Source organism: Chiloscyllium plagiosum, chromosome 11, assembly GCF_004010195.1.
Source record: "Chiloscyllium plagiosum isolate BGI_BamShark_2017 chromosome 11, ASM401019v2, whole genome shotgun sequence".
Lineage (NCBI taxonomy): Eukaryota > Metazoa > Chordata > Chondrichthyes > Orectolobiformes > Hemiscylliidae > Chiloscyllium > Chiloscyllium plagiosum.
The window spans coordinates 62,983,087-63,004,013 of NC_057720.1; the positions used below are offsets into that span (position 1 = coordinate 62,983,087).

At 42.4% G+C, this 20,927-nt stretch overlaps 1 protein-coding gene across 1 annotated transcript in view; it reads right to left on the reverse strand.

Annotated features, from left to right (window-relative positions):
* dhx9 (DEAH (Asp-Glu-Ala-His) box helicase 9) overlaps positions 1–17,330 on the reverse strand; it is a 73,565-nt gene extending 56,235 nt beyond the window's left edge. The window contains exon 1 of the mRNA XM_043699530.1: positions 17,228–17,330. The gene's annotated coding sequence lies outside the window, so the exon portion shown is untranslated. The remainder of the gene's footprint in view (positions 1–17,227) is intronic.
* Between the last annotated feature and the right edge of the window lie 3,597 nt (positions 17,331–20,927).

The window sequence follows — 20,927 nt, forward strand, 5'->3', positions numbered from 1 at the left end:
TGGGGATAGATACTATTCTCTCCCACCCACGTTGAGTCCCAAAGGCTGCACAGACTGTCTGATGCTATGGTTCAAGGTAGCTCCTCGGGCTGATGAGGTACTTGGGAGTAGGACAGGAAGGATCCAGATGTATTGTCCATGTGGTTACCAATGACATAGGACAAAAAGAGGTTCTGAGAAGGGAGTCTAAGCAGCAAAAGACGCAAATTAAAAACAGAACCGCAAAGGTAATGTTAGGATTAATACCTGAGCTACAAGCAAATTGGCATACAGTAATTAAGATAAAGACCTAGGAGCATTTAGCCCATCGGGTCTACTCCGCCATTCAATGAGATCATGGCCAATACATTAATCCCTAACTCTGTTTTCCTGGCTTTTTCCCATATCACTTGATTCTCTTTCTGATTAAAAGTCCATCCACCTCAGACTTGAATGTACTTGAATGACCCAGCTTTGACAACTCTCTGCAGTAAAGAATATGACAGATCAATACCTTCAAAAATTCTTCCTCATGTCTTGAAGGTACATCCCCTGATTCTGACATTACAGCCTCTAATCCTGAATTGTCTCAAGGGGAAACCTTTCTGTATTTATGCTGTCAAGTTCCCAAAGTTTCAAAGAGGTCACTGCTCATTCTTCTAAATTGCAAGTAGTATTTGCGCAATTGATTCAACCTCCTCACAACACAATCCCTCTATACTTGGTATCAGCCTAGTGAACCTTCTCTGAACTGCTTCAAATCCAATATATCTTGCCTTAGCTAAGGGACCAAAACTATTCATCTGTGGTCTGATGAGTGCCTTATATAGTATTAGCAAAACTTGCCTACTTTTATACTCCATTTTATTTGAAATAAATGCTAACATACCATTTACCTTCATAATTACCCACTGAACTTGTGGTAAATCATGGACAAGAACTCCCAAATCCCCTGATCTGTAACTTCTGCAGTCTTTTGACATTTGAATAATATTCAGTCATCTATTCTTCCTGCGGAAGTGTATAACATCACATTTTCTCACATTATGTTCCATCTGCTAAGTTTATGCCCGCATATTTAACCTGTCTCTCTGTGAACACTGTCATCATCATCACTTGCATTACCATCTATTTTTGTGCTATCCGCAAACTTGACTATTGTTTACATTCATGTTCTTCATCCAAATCATTAATATGTATTGCAAATAATCATAGCTCCAAACTGATCCCTATGACAACCATGAGTTATAGGCTGCTATCCTGAAAATACGCCCTCTTAGCCCAATTTGTTTTGTCTATTAATTAGCAAATCCTCAGTCTGTGTTAAGATACTAACTCTAACAGCATGGGTCTTCTTAAGTAGCCGATGTGTGGTAACTTATCAAATGACTTCTGAAAACTCATATTACATCTACTGCTTCCCCTTTAGCTATCTTACCTGTTATCTCAAAGAATTCCAGTAAATTTGCCAAACATGATTTCTCTTTCACAAAGCCATACTGACTCGGCTTAATCATGTTATGCATTTTTAAAAGCTTTGGTATCACATGCCTTCTAATACACCCTAACACTTTCCCAATCATTAACATTAAGTGAATTGGCATGAGCTTTTACCTTTTATTGGGTCTCCTTCCCTTTTTAAACAAAATGTGTTTCACTGGCAGTTTTCCAATTCTCTGAGACTTATCAGAATCTCAGGATTCCTGGAAGCTTGTTACCAATGCATCCACTATCTCCATAGCTAGCTACTTTAATGTTCCAAGATGTATCCCCAATCAGGTTCAGGAGGCTTTAGCTCCATTAGTTTCTCAGCACTTTATAAAATATTTAAAGAGGCAAAAGGAATGAAGGCAAATAAATACAATAACTATTCTTTAATGTTGAAATGCTATTAGTGTCCTCTACCATGAATTCAAATTCAAATCCTCTATTTCCTAGTTCTCACTATTATTTCCCCAGCCACATAGTACAAGGGGCCTATGATCACTTCGGCTTCTCTCTTCCTCTTTCTACTTTTAAAAAAGGTCTTGCTGTCAGTCTTGATATTATTTACAAGTTAACTCTAAATATTCTCTTTTAATTTGATGTTATTGTTAATTTACTTGGTTAACCTTGATTGGCTTTTGTCCTTATTGGACTATGGTCTTTCCTGAGCCATGAACTAATTTCTTAAACATTTGCCATTGTTCCTCAACAATCTTTGCTGCTAAACATTTTTCCCCCCCAGTCCACTCGATCCAGCTCTGCCTCATTCTTTTGTCATTACCATTACCGGATATAGTTGTGCATAGGTCGAATTTTGATGGCGGTTTTTAAAGCCTAAATTAGGGGGCCGACTAATGCATAAAATTGTGTTTTCCAGGGGATGAAATTTATGCTTGGTAGGAGTCAAAAAAATGGACAAACAAGAGCCAGATCATTATGTAAAATAATAAACAAAAGGAAAAAAGAGTTTTGGCCATTATTGAATATTTATCTCCAAAATAATTCTCCATTCTGCCTGCTACGGTAGAATGGCACTGCAGTCCCCTTGTACATTCCAAAACCTACCACAGAAGCCAAAAACTGCGGATAGGTGCAAACCCATTCATTTAAATTGGAATCCAGCTCCTGGTTCTGGAACATTGCTTGTAACATGTTTGGACCGCAGTAAACCACAGGTAACCGAAACCACAGAAACAGACTCTGTGGATACAGTGGTCGCCCTGTACTATCATACCATTACAGTAATACTGAAAACCTGGAATGGAGCGTGGTGGCTGGTGGACTAGAAGACCCTGAATGGACTCAAATGTTGATCTGTAAGAGTCAAGAATTTGGGTCAACTTAAACACAATATATGGAGAATACGAGATTTTTGGCTAAGATAGAGGGTCAACCTACACATGAAATTGACCTATAGGAGCATATACAGTATTTAAGCTTGTGCAATTGTTTCTGATCCAAGTTCCTCACTTTCAACTTAAAGGCTAAATTCAAATCATGTTACGATCACGGTTTCCTCAGAGACAGAGTCATAGAGATGTACAGCGCGGAAACAGACCCTTCGATCCAACCCGTTCATGCCGACCAGATATCCCAACCCAGTCTAGTTCTACCTGCCAGCACCCGGCCCATATTCCTCCAAACGCTGCCTATTCATATACCCATCCAAATGCCTCTTAAATATTGCAATTGTACCAGCCTCCACCACTTCCTCTGGCAGCTCATTCCATACAAGTACCACCTTCTGTATGAAAAAGTTGCCCCTTGGGTCTCTTTTTTTAAATCTTTCCCCTCTCACCCTAAACCTTTGCCCTCTACTTCTGGACACCCTCACCCAGGAAAAATACTTTGTCTACTTATCCTATCCATGCCCCTCATAATTTTGTAAACTTGTATACGGTCACCCCTCAGCCTCTGACGCTCCAGGGAAAACAGCCCGAGCTTGTTCAGCCTCCCCCATAGCTCAAATTCTCCAACCCTGGCAACATCCTTGCCAATCTTTTCTGAACCCTTTCAAGTTTCACAACATCTTTCCGATAGGAAGGAGACCAGAATTGCATGCAATATTCCAACAGTGGCCTAACCAATGTCCTGTACAGCCGCAATATGACCTCCCAACTCCTGTACTCAATACTCTGACCAATAAAAGGAAAGCATACCAAATGCTGCCTTCACTATCCTATCTACCTGCGACTCCACTTTCAAGGAGCTATGAACCTGCACTCCAAGGTCTCTTTGTTCAGTAGCACTCCCTAGGACCTTACCATTAAGTGTATAAGTCCTGCTCAGATTTGCTTTCCCAAATTGCAGTACCTCACATTTATCTGAATTAAACTCCACCTGCCACTCCTCAGCCCACTGGCCCATCTGATCAAGATCCTGTTGTAGTCGGGGGTAACCCTCTTCGCTGTCCACTACACCTCCAATTTTGGTGTCATCTGCAAACTTACTAACTATATCTCTTATGCATGCATCCAAATCATTTATATAAATGACGAAAAGTAGTGAACATAGCACCGATCCTTGTGGCACTCCACTGGTCTGAAAAACAACCCTCCAACATCACCCTGTCTTCCATCTTTGAGCCAGTGTATTCCGTGAGATCTAACCTGACGAATCAGTCTCCCACGGGGAACCTTGTCGAATGCCTTATTGAAGTCCATATAGATCACATCTACTACTCTGCCCTCATCAATCCTCTTTGTTACTTCCTCAGAAAACTCAATCAAGTTTGTGAGACATGATTTCCCATGCACAAAGCCATGTTGACTAGCCCTAATCAGTCCTTGCCTTTCCAAATACATGTATATCCTGTCCCTTAAGATTCCCTCCAACAACTTGCCCACCACCGATGTCTGGCTCACTGGTCTTTGGTTCTCTGGCTTATCTTTACTACCCTTCAACAGTGGCACCACCTTAGCTAACCTCCAGTCTTCCGGCACCTCACCTGTGACTATCGATGATACAAATATCTCGGTAAGAGGCCCAGCAATCACTTCCCAAGCTTGCCAAAGAGTTCAAGGGTACACCTGATCAGGTCCTAAAGATTTATCCACCTTTATGCATTTCAAGACATCCAGCACGTCCTCCTCTGTAATATGGACATTTTCAAAGATCTATTTCCCCACATTCTATATCTTCCATGTCCTTGTCCACAGTAAATACAGATGCAAAATACTCGTTTAGTATTTCTCCCATTTTCTGCGGTTCCACACGAAGGCCGCCTTCTTGATCTTTGAGGGGCCCTATTCTATCCCTAGTTACCCTTTTGCCCTTTGGATTCTCCTTAATTCTATTTGCCAAAGCTATCTCATGTCCCCTTTTTGCCCTCCTGACTTCCCTCTTAAGTATACTCCTACTGCCTTTATACTCTTCTAAGGATTCACTCCATCTATCCAATCTGTACCTGACATATCCTTCCTTCTGTTTCTTAACCAAACCCTCAATTTCTTTAGCCATCCAGCATTCTCTATATCTACCAGCCTTTCCTTTCACCCTGACAGGAATATACTTTCTCTGGATTCTCATTACCTCATTTCTGAAGGCTTCCCATTTTCCAGCCGCCTCCAGACAACTTTTGAAAGTTCTTGCCTAATACTGTCAAAATTGGCCTTTCTCCAATTTAGAACTTCAACTTTTTATCTGGTCTATCCTTTTCCATCACTATTTTAGAACTAATAGAATTATGGTCGCTGGCCCCAAAGTGCTCCCCCACTGATACCTCAGTCATCGACCCTGCCTTATTTCCCAAGAGTAGGTCAAGTTTTGCACCTTCTCTAGTAGGTACATCTACATACGGAATCAGAAAATTGTCTTGTACGCACTTAAATTCCTCTTCATCTAAATCCTTAACACTATGGCAGTCCCAGTCTATGTTTGGAAAGTTAAAATCCTTTACAATAACCACCCGATTATTCTTACAGATAACTGAGATCTCCTTACAAATTTGTTTCTCAATTTCCCTCTGACTATTAGGAGGTTTACAATACAATCCCAATGAGGTGATCATCCCTTTCTTATTTCTCAGTTCCACCCAAATAACTTCCCTGGATGTATTTCTGTGAATATCCTCCCTCAGTACAGCTATAATTCTATCCCTTATCAAAAATGCCATTCCCCCTCCTCTCTTACCTCCCTTTCTATCCTTCTTGTAACATTTGTATCCTGGAACATAGTCCTGTCTATCCCTGAGCCATGTTTCTGAAATTACTACAATATCCCAGTCCCATGTTCTCAACCATGCCCTGAGTTAATCTGCCTTCCCTGTTAGGCCTCCTGCATTGAAATAAAAGCAGTTTAACTTATTAGTCCTACCTTGTCCCTGCCTGTTTGACTCGCTTCTGTTCTCAACTGTACCACCCCCCACCTTACTAGTTTAAATCCTCCCGAGCAGCTCTGGCAAACCTCCCTGCCAGTATATTAGTTCCCTTCCAATTCAGGTGCAATTTGTCCTTCTTGTGCAGGTCACTTCTACCCCAAAAGAGATTCCAATGATCCAAAAATTTGAATCCCTCTCCCATACACCAGCTCCTCAGTATTTATCTGCTCTATTCTCCTAATCCTGCCCTCACTAGCTTGTAGCACCAGGAGTAATCCAGATATTACTACTCTCGTGGATCTCCCTTTTTAATTTCCTGCTTAACTCTGTAATCTCTCTTCAGAATCTCAACCTTTTCCCTTTCTATGTCATTGTCCACATTGGAACCAATGACCTCTTGTTGGACCCTCTCCCCCCTTGAGAACATTCTGCACCCTCTCTGAGACATCCTTGATCCTGGCACTCGGGAAGCAAATACCATTCTGATTTTTTGCTGCTGGCCACAGAAACTTCTGTCTGTACCTTGGACTAGAAAGTTCCCTAACACAGGTGATCTCTTGGAACCCAAATGTACCTGCCATTACATTAGAGCCAGGCTCTAATGTGTTAGGTGAACGGGTAAAATGTAGGAGAATGGGTTTGGGTGGGTTGCGCTTTGGAGGGTCGGTGTGGACTTGTTGTGCTGAAGGGCCTGTTTCCACACTGTAAGTAATCTAATCTAATCTAAAAAAAATGATGAAAAATAGTGGACCCAGCACTGATCTTTTAATCTGACATGATTTATTGAACCTGTCTCCTTAAATATTGCCGGATGCAAAACATCTTGATGCCTCTTTCAATCCACAACATATTGGTCGAAGATACAATCCTGAATACACTGTGAATTCTTCTGTCAATCTGATTATCCCAATCTGCATAAAGATTCAAGTCACCTATAATTAATATACTGCCTTTATTATATGTTTACAAATTTATTCTGTCCCACTATTTAGCTGCAGTTGTGGGGCCGAAAGACTACTCCTTCCAAGTGCCTTCATTCCCTTTTTCTAAAAAAAAAGCCTCCACACATCTTCTAACTCAATAATTTGTTATCATACTTATTCCATTCTGTACTTAACAATGCTATTGTTACCTCCCTTTTTTTCCTGCCTGTCCTTTCAAAAAATTTCATACCCCTGAATATTCAGTTCCAGCTTTGACCATCTTGCAACCATGCCTCCTAAATGGAGTTAAGATCACAACCATTAACCTATATTTCTGCAGTCAATTCATCTATCTAGTACCAAATACTATGTGCATTCAAGTAAGGAGTCATTAATTTTGCTTTCCTTCTCCCTTTTGATTTTATTTATTTGTTTACTCTGTCCTGCCTGTCTCAATGATTGATTAATTGGGTCTATTGTCACATGTATCTGAGCACAGGGAAAAGCTTTGTTTGTGAACACTACACCAGACCATAGAAAGCAAGGACAGGCAGATCACAGGATGAAAAAAAACTCGGACAGAGTAAGACATACAGGTTAAATGTACACAACATGCACTAGAGAAGATCAGCGTTATTTGAAGTTAGATGGTACACTCATCAGTCGAATAATAGAAAGGAAGAAGCTGTTTTTGAACCTGCTGCTGTGTGTATGTGTGTGTGCGCTGAAGCTTCGGTATCTTCTGCCTCATTAAGGAGGTTGGAAGAGAGCATTGCCAGGTTTGGATGGGTCTTTGATGACGTTGGCAGTCATTCTGGAGCAACAAGACATGTAATATGGGTATCTAAATAGTTGCCACATTTTGCTTTTTAAGTCTACATTTCCCCTCTCCCAAATCTTACACCTCTCCCCAAATTAGTTTAAATCTTTCTACAGCCCTACTTATTTGATTCACCAGGACAGTGATTCCAAGTGGATCCTGGATAATCCAAGGTAGAGGACAGGAAAAATTTCTGGTTGTAACAGGCTGCTCCTTTTGAGGTATTTTAGGTGTTGAAGGGGATTTCCTCGAATTCCAGGAGCAGCAATTACTGCTTTATATGCTGTTGCAATTGTTTTGGAATTTTGAAAACAAAAGTCAGAACAACAGCATTTTTCAATGGGAGAAAGACAGACAAAGGCAGCAAGCATGTGGTCTCCAAGAAAGATAGAGAAAGAAACCCACACTGCTAACTGACACAGCAGTGAATCTGCGCAGTAACTGCCTTTGCTGTTGGAATTTATGTATCGCTGGACATCATGGTGTGTCTGGAGAAAATTCACAAACAGCGAAATTCGCAACTGATCTTGGAGGAACCTATTTGGGAGAGGTCACAGCACAAAAACAGATAAGTGAATAGTTTTAAGTATAGCCTTGCTGTAAATCTACAATAGTGAGTAGAGTGGATTCTTTCTTGATTATATGTTTTTATTGGGATCTATCGCTTGATTAAATTTTTAAAATATTAGGTTAGCCTGGAGAAGTATTTTGTAGAGCAATAAGATTGGAAGGAGCAAAATGGCCTTTAGTAGAGTAATATGCTCTTCTGTCGGATGTGGGATGTTCAGCAAAGTTTAAGGGTTACTGAGGATTATATCTGCAACAAATGTCATTGCTTGTGAATCCTATCAGATCGAATGGATTGGTTGGAGCGACAGTTAGAGGCAATGAAGAATTTACAAGAGTTCGGGGGTATGATGGATAGCAGTTATGGAAAGGGAGAAAAGCTGCAGATGCAGTCAGGTAGATGGGTTAACTCCAAGAAAGGTCGGAGAGGTGTGCGGGGCACAGGAATCTTCTGTGGCCATCCCCATTTCAAAAAAGTATGCTGTTTTGGAAAATATAGGGGTGATGGACTTTCAGGGGAATGTAGCACAAACAGTCAATTTTCTGGGATCAAGACTGGCTCTCATGTAATGAGGGGTACATCAGGTTTCAAGCAATCAATTGTTTTAGGGGACTCTCTCATTAAGGGCACAGGCATTTCTGTGGCCAGCAGCGAAAAATCAGAATGGTGTGTTGCCTCCCTGGTGCCAGGATCAAGGATGCACAATGTTCTCAAGGGGGAGAGGGGCCAGCAGGATGTCATTGTACACATTAGTACCAATGACAAAGGAAGGGAGAAGGATGAGATTCTAAAGGGCTAATATAGAAAGTTAGGCAGGAATTTTAAAAGGACGCCCTCGAGGGTAGTGATATCTGGATTATTCCCAGTGCTATGAGCTAATGAGGGTACAAATAGGACGATAGAGCAGATGAATGTGTGGCTGAAGAGCTAGTGAATGGGAGAAGGATTCACATTTTTGGATCATTGGAATCTCTTCTGGAGTACAAGTAACCTGTACAAGAAATATGGATTTCACCTGAATTGGAAGGGGACTAATATACTGGCAGGGAGATTTGCTAGAGCTGCTCGGGAGGATTTAAACTAGTAAGGAGAGGGGTGGAGGTGAGACCCAGAGAGATAGTGAAGAAAGAGATCAATCTGAGACGGGTACAGTTGAGAACAGAAGGGAGTTAAAACAAACAGTCAGGGCAGGCAGGGAGAAAGCAGATAATAAGATAGGATTGATCAATTAAACTGCATTTATTTCAATGCAAGGGGCCTAATAGGGAAGGCAGATGAACTCGCTCAAGATTAGAGTGGAAAAGCACATCAGGTCAGGCAGCATCCGAGAACGGGCACGAACCCTTCATCAGGAATGAAGCTGGGAGCCTCTTGGGGGTGGGGGGGTGGAGAGATAAATGGGAAGGGGGTAGGGCTGGGGAGAAGGTAACGGAGTGCAATAGGTGGATGGAGGTGGGGATGAAGGTGTTAGGTCTGAGAGGAGGGTAGAGTGGATAGGTGGGGAGGAAGATTAGCAGGTAGGACAGGTCATGAGGATGGTGCTGAGCTGGCAGGTTGGAACTGGGGTAAGGTGTGTGGGAGGAATGATGAAACTGGTGAAGTACACATTGATGACCTGGGGGTGAAGTGTTCCCAGATGGGAGATGAGGCGTTCTTCCTCCAAGTGTCAGGTGATGAGGGAGTGACGGTGAAGGAGGACAAGGACCTGCGTGTTCTCGGCCGGGGGGGGGGGGGGGAAGAGAGAGAAGAAAAAAGTTGAAATGTTCAGCCATGGGGCAGTTGGGTTGATTGGTGCAGGTGTCCCAGAGATGTTCCCTAAAGCGCTCTGTGAGAAGGCGTCCAGTGTCCCCAATGTAAAGGGCAACATACCAGGAGCAACAGATACAATAAATGACATTGGTGGATGTGCAGGCGAAATGTTGATGGATGTGGAAGGCTCCTTTGGGGCCTTGGACAGAGGGGAGGCATGGGAGCAGGTTTTGCAATTCCTGTGGTGGCAAGGGAAGGTCCCAGGAAGGGAGGGTGGGTTGTTGGGGGGTGTGGACCTGACCAGGTAGTCACAGAGGGAATAGTCTTCGCAGAAAGCAGATAGAGGTGGGAAGGGAAATATATCCCTGGTGGTGGGGTCAGTTTGTACGTGGCGGAAATGTTGGCGGATGATGCAGTTTATGCGGAGGTCGGTCGGGTGGAAAGTGAGGCCCGGGGGGGGGGTTCTATCCTTGTTGGAGTTCGAGGGGTGGGGTTTCAAGGCAGAGGTGTGGAACGTGGATAAGATGCATTGGAGGGCATCTTCAACCACATGGGAAGGGAAATTATGGTCTTTAAAGAAGGAGGCCATCTGGTGTGTTCTGCGTGGAACTTGTCGGAGGTGGAGGAATTAGGAATACGGGTGATGGAGATGGAGAGGTCTAGGAATGGGAGGCAGGTGTTAGAGATGTTCCAGGAGAATTTAAGGCCGGGGTGGAATGTGGTGAAGGTCATGAACTGGGAGAAAGTGAGGACTGCAGATGCTGGAGATCAGAGCTGAAAATGTGTTGCTGGAAAAGCGCAGCAGGTCAGGCAGCATCCAAGGTGCAGGAGAATCGACGTTTTGGGCATGAGCCCTTCTTCAGGAATCTTGAAGAAGGGCTCATGCCCGAAACGTCGATTCTCCGGCAAGGTGATGAACTGTTCAACTTCCTCGCAGGAGCACGAGGTGATGCTGATGCAGTCATCAATGTAGCAGAGGAAGAAGTGGGGAGTGGTACTAGTGTAACTATGGAAGATGGACTGTTCTACCTAGCCAACAAAGAGACTGGCATAGCTGGGGCCCATGCGGGTGACCGTGGCTACCCCTTTCGTCTGGAGGAAGTAGGAGGACTCGAAGGAGAAATTGTTACGGGTGAGGACCAGTTCAGCAAAACGAATGCGAGTGTCAGTGGAAGGGTACTGGTGGGGACGTTGGGAGAGGAAGAAACGGAGGGCGTGGTCATGCAGATGGAGATGTAGAGATATTGGATGTCCATAGTGAAGATGAGGCATTGGGGGCCAGGGAAACAAACGTCTTGGAGGAGGTGGAGGGCATGGGTGGTGTCCCGAACGTATGTGGAGAGTTCCTAGACTTGGGGGGATAGGACAGTATCGAGGTAGGTGGAGCTGAGTTCTGTGGGGCTGGAGCAGGCTGAGACAATGGGTCAGCCAGGGTGGTCAGGCTTGTGGATCTTGGGAAGGAGGTAGAATCGGGCAGTGGGCGGAGCAGGGATCCCAGACTATGAGGGTGGAAGCTGGGGGTAGGAGATCTCCTGAGAATGAGGTTGCATATGGTCTGGGAGATGATGATTTGCTGATGGGGGTGGGCATGGTTAGGAACATGGGACTGTGATATCATAGCAATTACAGAAACATGGCTCAGGGATGGACAGGACTGACAGCTTAATGTTCCAGGATACAAATGCGACAAGAAGGATAGAAAGGAAGGCAAGAGAGGAGGGAGAGTGGCATTTTTGATAAGGGATGGCATTACTGTTGTACTGAGGGAGGATATTCCCAGAAATACATCAGGGAATTATTTGGGTGGAACTGAGAAATAAGAAAGTGATAATCACCTCATTGGGATTGTATTATAGACCCCCTAATAGTCAGAGGGAAACTGAGAAACAAATTTGTGAGGAGGTTTCAATTATCTCTAAGAATAATAGGGTGGTTACGGTAGGAGATTTTAACTTTCCAAACATGACTGGGACTGCCACAGTGTTAAGGATTCAGATGGAGAGGAATTTGTTAAGTGTGTACAAGAAAATTCTCTGATTCAGTATATGGATGTACCTACTAGAGTAGGTGCAAAACTTGACCTACTCTTGGGAAATTAGGCAGGGCATGTGAATGAGGTGTCAGTGGGGGAGCATTTTGGGGTCAGCGACCATAATTCTATTGGTTTTAAAATAGTGATACAAAAGGATAGACCAGATCTAAAAGTTGAAGTTCTAAATTGAGGTATTAGGTAAGAACTTTCAAAAGCTGATTGGGGGCAGATGTTCACAGGTGAACGGATGGCTGAAAAATGGGAAGCCTTCAGAAATGAGATAACGAGAATCCAGAGACAGTGTATTCCTGTTAGGGTGAAAGGAAAGGCTGGTAGGTGTACGGAATGCTGGATGACTAGAGAATTTGAAGGTTTGTATAAGAAAAAAAAAGGATTCAAATGTCAGGTATAGACATGGGAGTTCAAGTGATTCCGTAGAAGAGTATAAAGACAGTACGAGTATACTTAAGAGGGAAATCAGTAGGGCAAAAAGGGGTCATCAGACAGCTTTGGGAAATAGGGGTAAGGAGAATCCAAAGGATTTTTTAAAAATACATCAAGGACAAAAGGGTAACTAGAGAGAGAGAGAGAGAGCGAGAGAGAGAGAGAGCGAGAGAGAGAGAGAGAATAGAGAGAGGCCCCTCAAAGATCAGCAAGTAAAAAAAGGGTAGTAAAAATAGCATTGTTAAGCACAGAATGGAATACGTACGATAACAAGAAATGATCTTGAGTTAGAAGATGTGTGGATTTTTTTTTAGAAAAAGGGAATGAAGGAGTAGTCTTTCGGCCCCACAACTGCAGCTACATAGTGGGACAGAGAATAAATTTGTAAACATATAATAAAGGCAGTATATTAATCATAGGTGACTTGAATCTTTATGCAGATTGGGATAATCAGATTGACAGAAGAATTCACAGTGTATTCAGGATTGTATCTTCGACCAATATGTTGTGGATTGAAACAGGCATCAAGATGTTTTGTTTAATAAGGCAGGTTCAATAAATCATGTCAGATTAAAAGATCAGTGCTGGGTCCACTACTTTTCATCATTTATACAAATGATTTAGGTACAAGTTTGCTGATGACACCAAAATTAGAAGTGCAGTGGACAGCGAAGGAGGTTACCTGAGATTACAAGGGTATCTGGACCAGATGGGCCAATGGACTGAGGAGTGGCAGACGGAGTTTAATTCAGATAAATGAGAGGTGCTGCATTTTGGGAAAGCAATTCTTAGCAGGACTTATACACTTAATGATAAGATCCTCGGGAGTGTTGCTGAACAAAGAGACCTTGGAATGCAGGTTCATAGGTCCTTGAAAGAAGAATTATGTAGATAGGATAGTGAAGAAGGTGTTTGGTATATTTTCCTATATTGGTCAGAGTATTGAGTACAGGAGTTGGGAGGTCATGTTGCATCTGTACAGGACATTGGTTAAGCCAGTTTTGGAATATTGCATGCAATTTTGGTCGCCTCTCGGAAAGATGTCGAGAAACTTGAAAAGGTTCAGAAAAGATTTACAAGGATGTTGCCAGGGTTGGAGGATTTGAGCTATAGGGAGAGTTGAATAGGCTGGGGCTGTTTTCCCTGGAGCGTCAAAGGCTCAGGGGTGACCTTATAGAGGTTTATAAAATCACGAGGGACATGATAGGATAAACAAACAAAGTCTTTTCCCTGGGGTGGGGGAGTCCAAAACTAGAGGGCATAGGTTTAGGGTGAGAGGAGAAAGATATAAAAGGGACCGGAGATGCAACTTTTTCACACACACGGCGGTGCGTGTATGGAACGAGCTTCCAGAAGAAGTGGTGGAGGCTGGTACAATTGCAACATTTAAAAAAGGTATCTGGATGGGTGTATGAATAGGAAGGGTTTAGAAGGATATGGGCTGGGTTTGTTCCTGTGCTGTACGCCTCTATGACACTGATCCCAGCACCAGTGGTGCCAATGCCCCACAAAATGAAACCCATTCCACTAAAGCAACCTTTGAACTATACATTTATCAGAGAACTGAATGTTTCACTCAAATATCAGTGACAATAATGGTTTTGGATTCAGGCGGCACTAGAACAATACTGGGAAAATTAGGAAGCTGAACAATTGGGACAGCCTTCACCGGACCCACAATATAGTCAGTGACTAGCAAGATTGGGTACATAGAAAGACTTAAACTAAGCAAAAAATACAACTGAACATGTTAGCTCATAACACTAGACAATAGCAGAGAGACTATAGCCAGAACCCTCTTTGAGACAATGATGGATTTCTGATTTTTTAATATTCATTTATGAGATGAGCCTAGTCCTGGTTGTCCTTGAGAAGGTGGTGGTGTGCTACTTTCTTGGATCACTTCAGTCTACCTGCTGTGGGTTGACCCACAATTCCCTTGAGGGAATTCCAGGATTTTAAACCATGCCTGTCATAACTGACCTTATCCATTAGGATGTCATGGAAAGAGATTACATTGCCTTCAGTGAACTGCTAATTTTCTTGGACTTCAAAGTTGTGGGCAAGATTAGATCACATGGAATACAGGAAGAGCTAGCCATCTGGATACAAAACTGGCTCAAGATAGGAGACAGAGGGTGGTGGTGAAGGACTACTTTTCAGACTGGAGGTCTATGACCAGCAGTGTGATGCAAGGATCGGTACTGGGTCCACAGCCTTCCGTCATTTATGTAAATGATTTGGATGTGAATATATGGGATTATAGTTTGTAAATTTGCAAATGATCACAAAATTAGTGAAGTAGTGGAAAGCAAAGAAGATTACCTCAGTACAAGGGGACCTTGATCAGAGGGGCAAATGAGCCAAGGTGTGGCAGATAGATAAACTTACATAAATGTAAAAGTACTGCATTTTGGTAGGGCAAATCAGAGTAGGACTTAAACACTCCATAATAAGTTCCTGAGGAGCGTTACTGAACAAAGAGACCTTGGCATTCAAGTTCATAATTCCTTAAAAGTAGAGTTGCAGGCTAATAGAGTGGTGAAAGCGTTTGATATGCTTGCCTTCATTAATCGTTGCATTGAGTATCGGAGTTGAGGTCATGGTTCAGCTGTACAAGACATTGGTGAGGCCACTTTTGGAGTACTGTTAATTTTGTTCTCCCTGCTGTAGAAAAAATGCTGTGAAATTTGAAAGAGTTCAGACAAGATTGAAAAAGATGTTGCCAGGGTTGGTAAGTTTGAGCTGAGGCTGAAGAGACTGTGGCTATTTTCCTTACAGCATGAAAGGCTGAGGGGTGACCTCATACAAGTTCATAAACTCATGAGGGGCATAGATAGGCAGTGAATAGTCAAGGTCTTTACTCAGGATTGGGGGGCGTCCAAAACTAGAGGACATAGGCTTAAGATGAGAGGTGAAAAATTTAAACAGGACCTAAACCGCTTTTTCATACAGAGGGTGGTGCATGTATGGAATGAGCCACCAGAGCTGGTGATGGAAGTTGGTAAAATTACAATATTTAAAAGGCATTTGGATGGGTGGATGAATAGAAAGAATTTACAGAAATATAGGCAAATGCTGGCAAATGTGACTAGATTCATTTAGGATTCCTGGTCAGCAAGGACAAATTGAACCAAAAGGTCTGTTTCTGTGTTGTACATCTCTATGACTATACGTGGCCATTACTCATACCGTTTTGGTGAAATTGACAAGGCAATACACAAATAATGACTACTGTAGATCTTTCAGTTCTGAAACCATACTGAGATACAGGGTAGATGCTTTCAGCCAGGATCTGATGTGACAAGATCAACTTAGCCAAAGTATTTTCCAAACGATAGTTAGCATGGAGCTACCTCGATAGTTGTTGAAATTGTTGTAGTCACACTTATTCTTGTATAGGGTCACAATCTTTGCATCGTGCTGATCTTGGACATTGCCTTCTCCTTCCATCAGGACAGTTCATGCAGATACTGTAGGAGTACCCTTTTCCTATGTTTGAGGAGCTCCAAGTGGGACACGGCTTGAACTCAAGTGAATCAAAACCTTAACTATTTTCCTCCACAGTGAATCACAGAACCCAGACAGTGCAGATCAAGACCCTTCTGCCCATTACATCTGCACTGACATTCTGAAGAGCATTCCACCCTATCACTGTAACTTATCACAGCTCACCTATCTAGTCTGCACATCTCTGGACATGATGGGACAATTTAGAACGGCCAATTGAGCTAACCTGCTCATCGATGGGTTGGGAGGAAACCAGAATACCAGGTACAGGGAGAACGTGCAAATTCCAAACAGATAGTTGTCCAAGGTTAGAATTAAACCAGTTCTCTGGCACTGCAAAGCAGCAGTGCCTCACACAGCCACTGTGGCACTTGTTTTCCACCGTGCTGCCCACTGGATGGGAACATGCCCCAAGAAATGCAAATTTTGTTTCATTTTCTTTATATTCGGTACGCATTATTTTCCCACCAAATCACCCAGGGTATTTTTCGTCCATTATCCACCACCAATAATCACCTGTGTTTCCAGTTAATTGTGTGCAATACCTGACAAGGTTAATGCAGATCACGAAAGGTGAGGGACAGCAACTTTGTTTGTAGTTATTGAAAATACGACGTTGCATGTGAAAAATGTAACAACAAATTTACATGCCTTTCTATAAACCTGCCAATCAATTTCACATTGCGTTTCCCATCGGGAGTAAAGACCAAGCGTCAAGAGCACTTTTGGCTATATAAAAAAAGCGTCAGCCTAAAGTTCAGCAGAGGCGATGCTAGACAGAATTTCACCAGAAAAAAAACAAATATAAATCCAGACCTAATTTTCTCTGTACGCTGTTATAATAATAACGACAATGTTTGGTTTAATCACATGGAGACGGGAACGAGCGTGACAAGATCGCGAAGGCAGTTTTCATTACGACCATGGGTACACGAATTTGTAAAGATGTTTTCAAATTAGAATATTTTTATGTTACACACAGTAAAATAAGTCTTGGTTATTGAAACAAAACACTGCGTATACTGGAAACAAACAGGGAAGGTTACGGAGGTACTGAACTCGCGTTTCGAGTCCAATTTGACTGTTAGGAAAACAAGAGTCGGACATGGACTAGAAAATAAAAACTGATCCCTTCCCTCGAGGTCTAAATCTCAAACTTCAATTTCTGCAGCTGGTGCTGGGAATATGGCAGTTCCCTGAGACCATCACGGTGATAGTATGAACTGGGTAAAAGCTCCAACAACCATTCCCCGCGCAATCTGCAGCGAGGCCGGACACCGCCGCAGCTCCGGCACCGGCCGATACCAGCAGCTGGGGGGAGGAAAGGTACCCCACTCTCAGCGATCTCTCACCCATTTCCCAAACACGAGCTTTAAGTAGAGCCCCGGGCCCCACTTACCGTAAGCCGCCACCTACACTCCGCAAACCGCGGTTGGCCTCCGAACCGGGATCCGGGACAACAAAATGGCGTCCCCTTCCCACACGCCTCCTTAACAAAAAGACAGCCGCTTCCACAGGAAGAGGGGTGAAATATATCTCCACACCTTCCTTACGTTTTACAAAATACCAATTGTTTTGAAGGCCGGAAGTGTTTCCCACTTCAGCAATATAACTGCTGTAGTTTTTAAAATTCCAATACCAAGCTCTATTAGGTTTCACCTCTTGTTTTGTTTTGTTCTCCAATTCACTCCCCCCTTCTCCAGTTGGTTTGGTCAAGGACAATGATAAAAAGGCGTGTGTGAGTTGGTGCTGCATCAACAACTGTTTTTATTTGTAACGCGCCTTTAATTAAAGAGAAAATACATCATAGCAGTATTAGAACAAAATTGTACACAACCATGGAATGTATTATTAATACAAAAACTTAACATAGAAAATGGGGTTCTTCCTCCACCATCATCCATATATTTTCCACATTCCTGGTCTTGCCCCTTTCCTCTCCTACAGAGGACCACACGGATTTCCCCTTCAATCTTACCCTAATTTTCAGGTTTAACATGGCTATAATACATCTTCCCCTTTCAATTTCCCTGCAAACCATTCCAAAAACCTCCCTTTTCCTAACATCGTTCTACGTAAATACAGAAGATGGAGCCCCTGTCCTTTTACCTAATCTCTCTTCATCATTATTCAAGGCCATCAATTTCGACGAAACAGGATTGCCTGTAACAATTTTAATCTAGCGTACTCGGAAATCGAATGAGGTTAGATAACCACTTTGCAGTATGTTTTGTTCAGTTCACAAGCATAAAACCAAATTAGCAATCACCAATCACTTTCAATCTGCATTTTATCATACGTGTGGTAATTTATGTTCCTCCTGCTCTTCCAATGAAGCTCGAGGAACCTAATCTTAGAGGGTTTTGCATATACGAAACGAATTGCTAGAGAAAGTGGTAGAAGTGCGTACAATTACAACATTTAAAAAACATTTGGATAGGGTCGTGAATAAGAAAGAGTTAGGGGGGCCTATTAAGAGGGATCTGGGTCAAATTCAGGCAATGGGACTAGTTTGGGGAACGTAGTCAGTATGGACAAGTTGGAGTGAAGGATCTGCTTCCAGGCTGTGTAATTCTATGATTTTTTTTCAATTGGGCTTTTTCCATTTAGCATTTTCTAGTCTCAAAATACTTAAGCAATTTCAATCTATTATTTCAAACTTATTTTTATATTTGTTTTTTTTTCAGTTATCTCTTATTTGCTTTTGTTATTTTTCTAATTTTCCAGGTTTGATAAAATGTTATTTTTCCCTGGAAACCTGGTGAGTATATTCAACAATTTATTTCAGCAGATTTTCAGCAACTGCAGTAGTTTGCTTTTATATTTCTTTCTAATATGTCCCTCAAAAGAAGGAATAGAGATAGGTCACCCACATTGGAGATGGATGAATAGGACTTGACAAAAGTTAAGCCAGAGCAACAGCACTTGCAGTTAAATTGTGAGACTGTCCAGGAATGCACTGGTAATAACAAAGGCTAAAAGTCTGGAAGACAGTCTCAGTCTCAGACTCAGAAACAGATGACCTAACGCGGACCACACTCAAGCAATGTTACAGAGGTAATCTTAAAATTATAGTCAATACTGTCAGCTGTGCCTCATTTTGTGGTCCGCCCATCTCTAAAGCATAAAATTCCAAACTTAAAACCAATAGACAAAGGATGAGGAATTAGGCCATATTTCAACCTATCGAGTCTGCTCCACCATTCAATTATGGCTGATAAGTTTCTCAACCCAATTCCCCACCTTCTACCCTTAACTCTTGATCCCCTTAACTCTTGATTCCCCTTGATACTCAAGGAACAATATCTATCTATCTATCTATCTATCTATTTCATTCTTAAATACACTTAATGACCAGACGACCACAGCATTTTGTGGTAATGAATTCCATAGATTCACCGCTGTATGGTTGAAGATATTTCTCTTTATTGCCATTCTAAAAGGTCTTCCCTTTATTCTAAGGCTAAGTAGCCTCTTGTGCGGCTTCTTGTCAAAGGCATTCTAATGTCCAGGGAGATAACATCTGTTGGCTCTCCTTGTCTAACCTGCTCATTACTTCCTCAAAGAATTCTAGCAGATTTGTCAGGTATGACCTCCTCTTAATGAATTCATGCTGGCTTTGCCCAATCTTACCACAAACTTCCAAGTATTCAGAAATCTCATCCTTCACAATGGATTCTAAGATTTTACCCACAACCAAAGTCAGGCTAATCGGTCTCTAATTTTCCATCTTTTTGCCTTACTTCCTGTTTGAACAGGGTTCTTATGTTAGCGATTTTCCAGTCCTCTGGGACCCTCCCAGAGTCTAGTGATTCCTGAAAGGTCACCACTAGCACCTCCACTATCTCTTCAGCTATGTACCTTAGAACGCTGGGATGTAGTTCATCTAGGCCAGATAATTTATCCATCTTCACTCCATTCAGTTTTCCTAGCACCTTCTCCTTGGTGATGGCCACCATACTCAGCTCTGCCCCCTAACTCACAATTTTTGGGATAATATTCATGTTTTCCTCCGTGAAGACTAGCATGAAGTAATTATTCAGTTCCTCAGCCATTTCCTTATTCCCCACTACTATCTCTCCAATGTCATTTTCTAGTGGTCCAATGTCCACTTGTGCCTCTCTTTTGCCCTCTATACTATATATCTAAAGAAACTCTTACAGTCTTCCTTTATATTACTGGCTAGCTTACCCTCATATTTTCTGTTGGTCTTTGTAAGCTTCCCAATTCTCTGGTTCCTACTGCCCTTCACCACATTATATACTTTTGCTTTTATGCTATTCCTGACTACCCTAATCAGCCATGGTTGCCTCATCCTTCCCGTAACATGTTTCTTTTTCCTTGGGATAAATCTCTGCTGTGTATCTTGAATTACTCCCCAAAATTCCTGCCATTGCTGTCTTTCCTGCTAGGTTTCTCTCCCAGTCAATTCTGGCTAGCTCCTCTCTCATGCCTCTGTAGTTGCCTTTATTCAGCTGTAATACTGTTACCTCTGATTCTATTTTCTCCTTCTCAAATTGCAGAGTAAACTTAATCATATTATGATCACTGCCTCCTAAGGGCTCCTTCACCTTATGCCCCCTTAACAAGTCTGCCTCATTGCACAACACTAAATCCAGTATTGCCTGTTCCCTAATGGGCTCCACCCCAAGCTGCTCCAAAAAGCCATCTCATTGAACATTTCACAAATTCCTTTTCTTGCAATCCACTATCAAACTGATTTTCCCAGTCCACCTACATATTGAAATCCCCCATGATCACTGTAACTTTGCCTTTCCTACATATCTTTTCTACTTCCTGGTGTAACTTGCACCCCAGCTCCTGACTACTATTTGGATGCCTGTGCATAACTCCAACTATAGTTTTTTTTTTACCTTTGCGGTTCCTCAATTCTACTCATACAGATTCTACACCATATGACCCTACGACGTTTCTTACTATTGATTTAATTTCTTAGTAATAAGGCAACCGCACCCAATCTCCCCACCAGCTTACTTTATCGATAGGATGTATATCCTTGAATATTCGGCTCCCAATCCTGATCCTCTTGTAGCCACTTCTCTGTGATGCCCATCATGTCATACCTGCTGATTTTGATC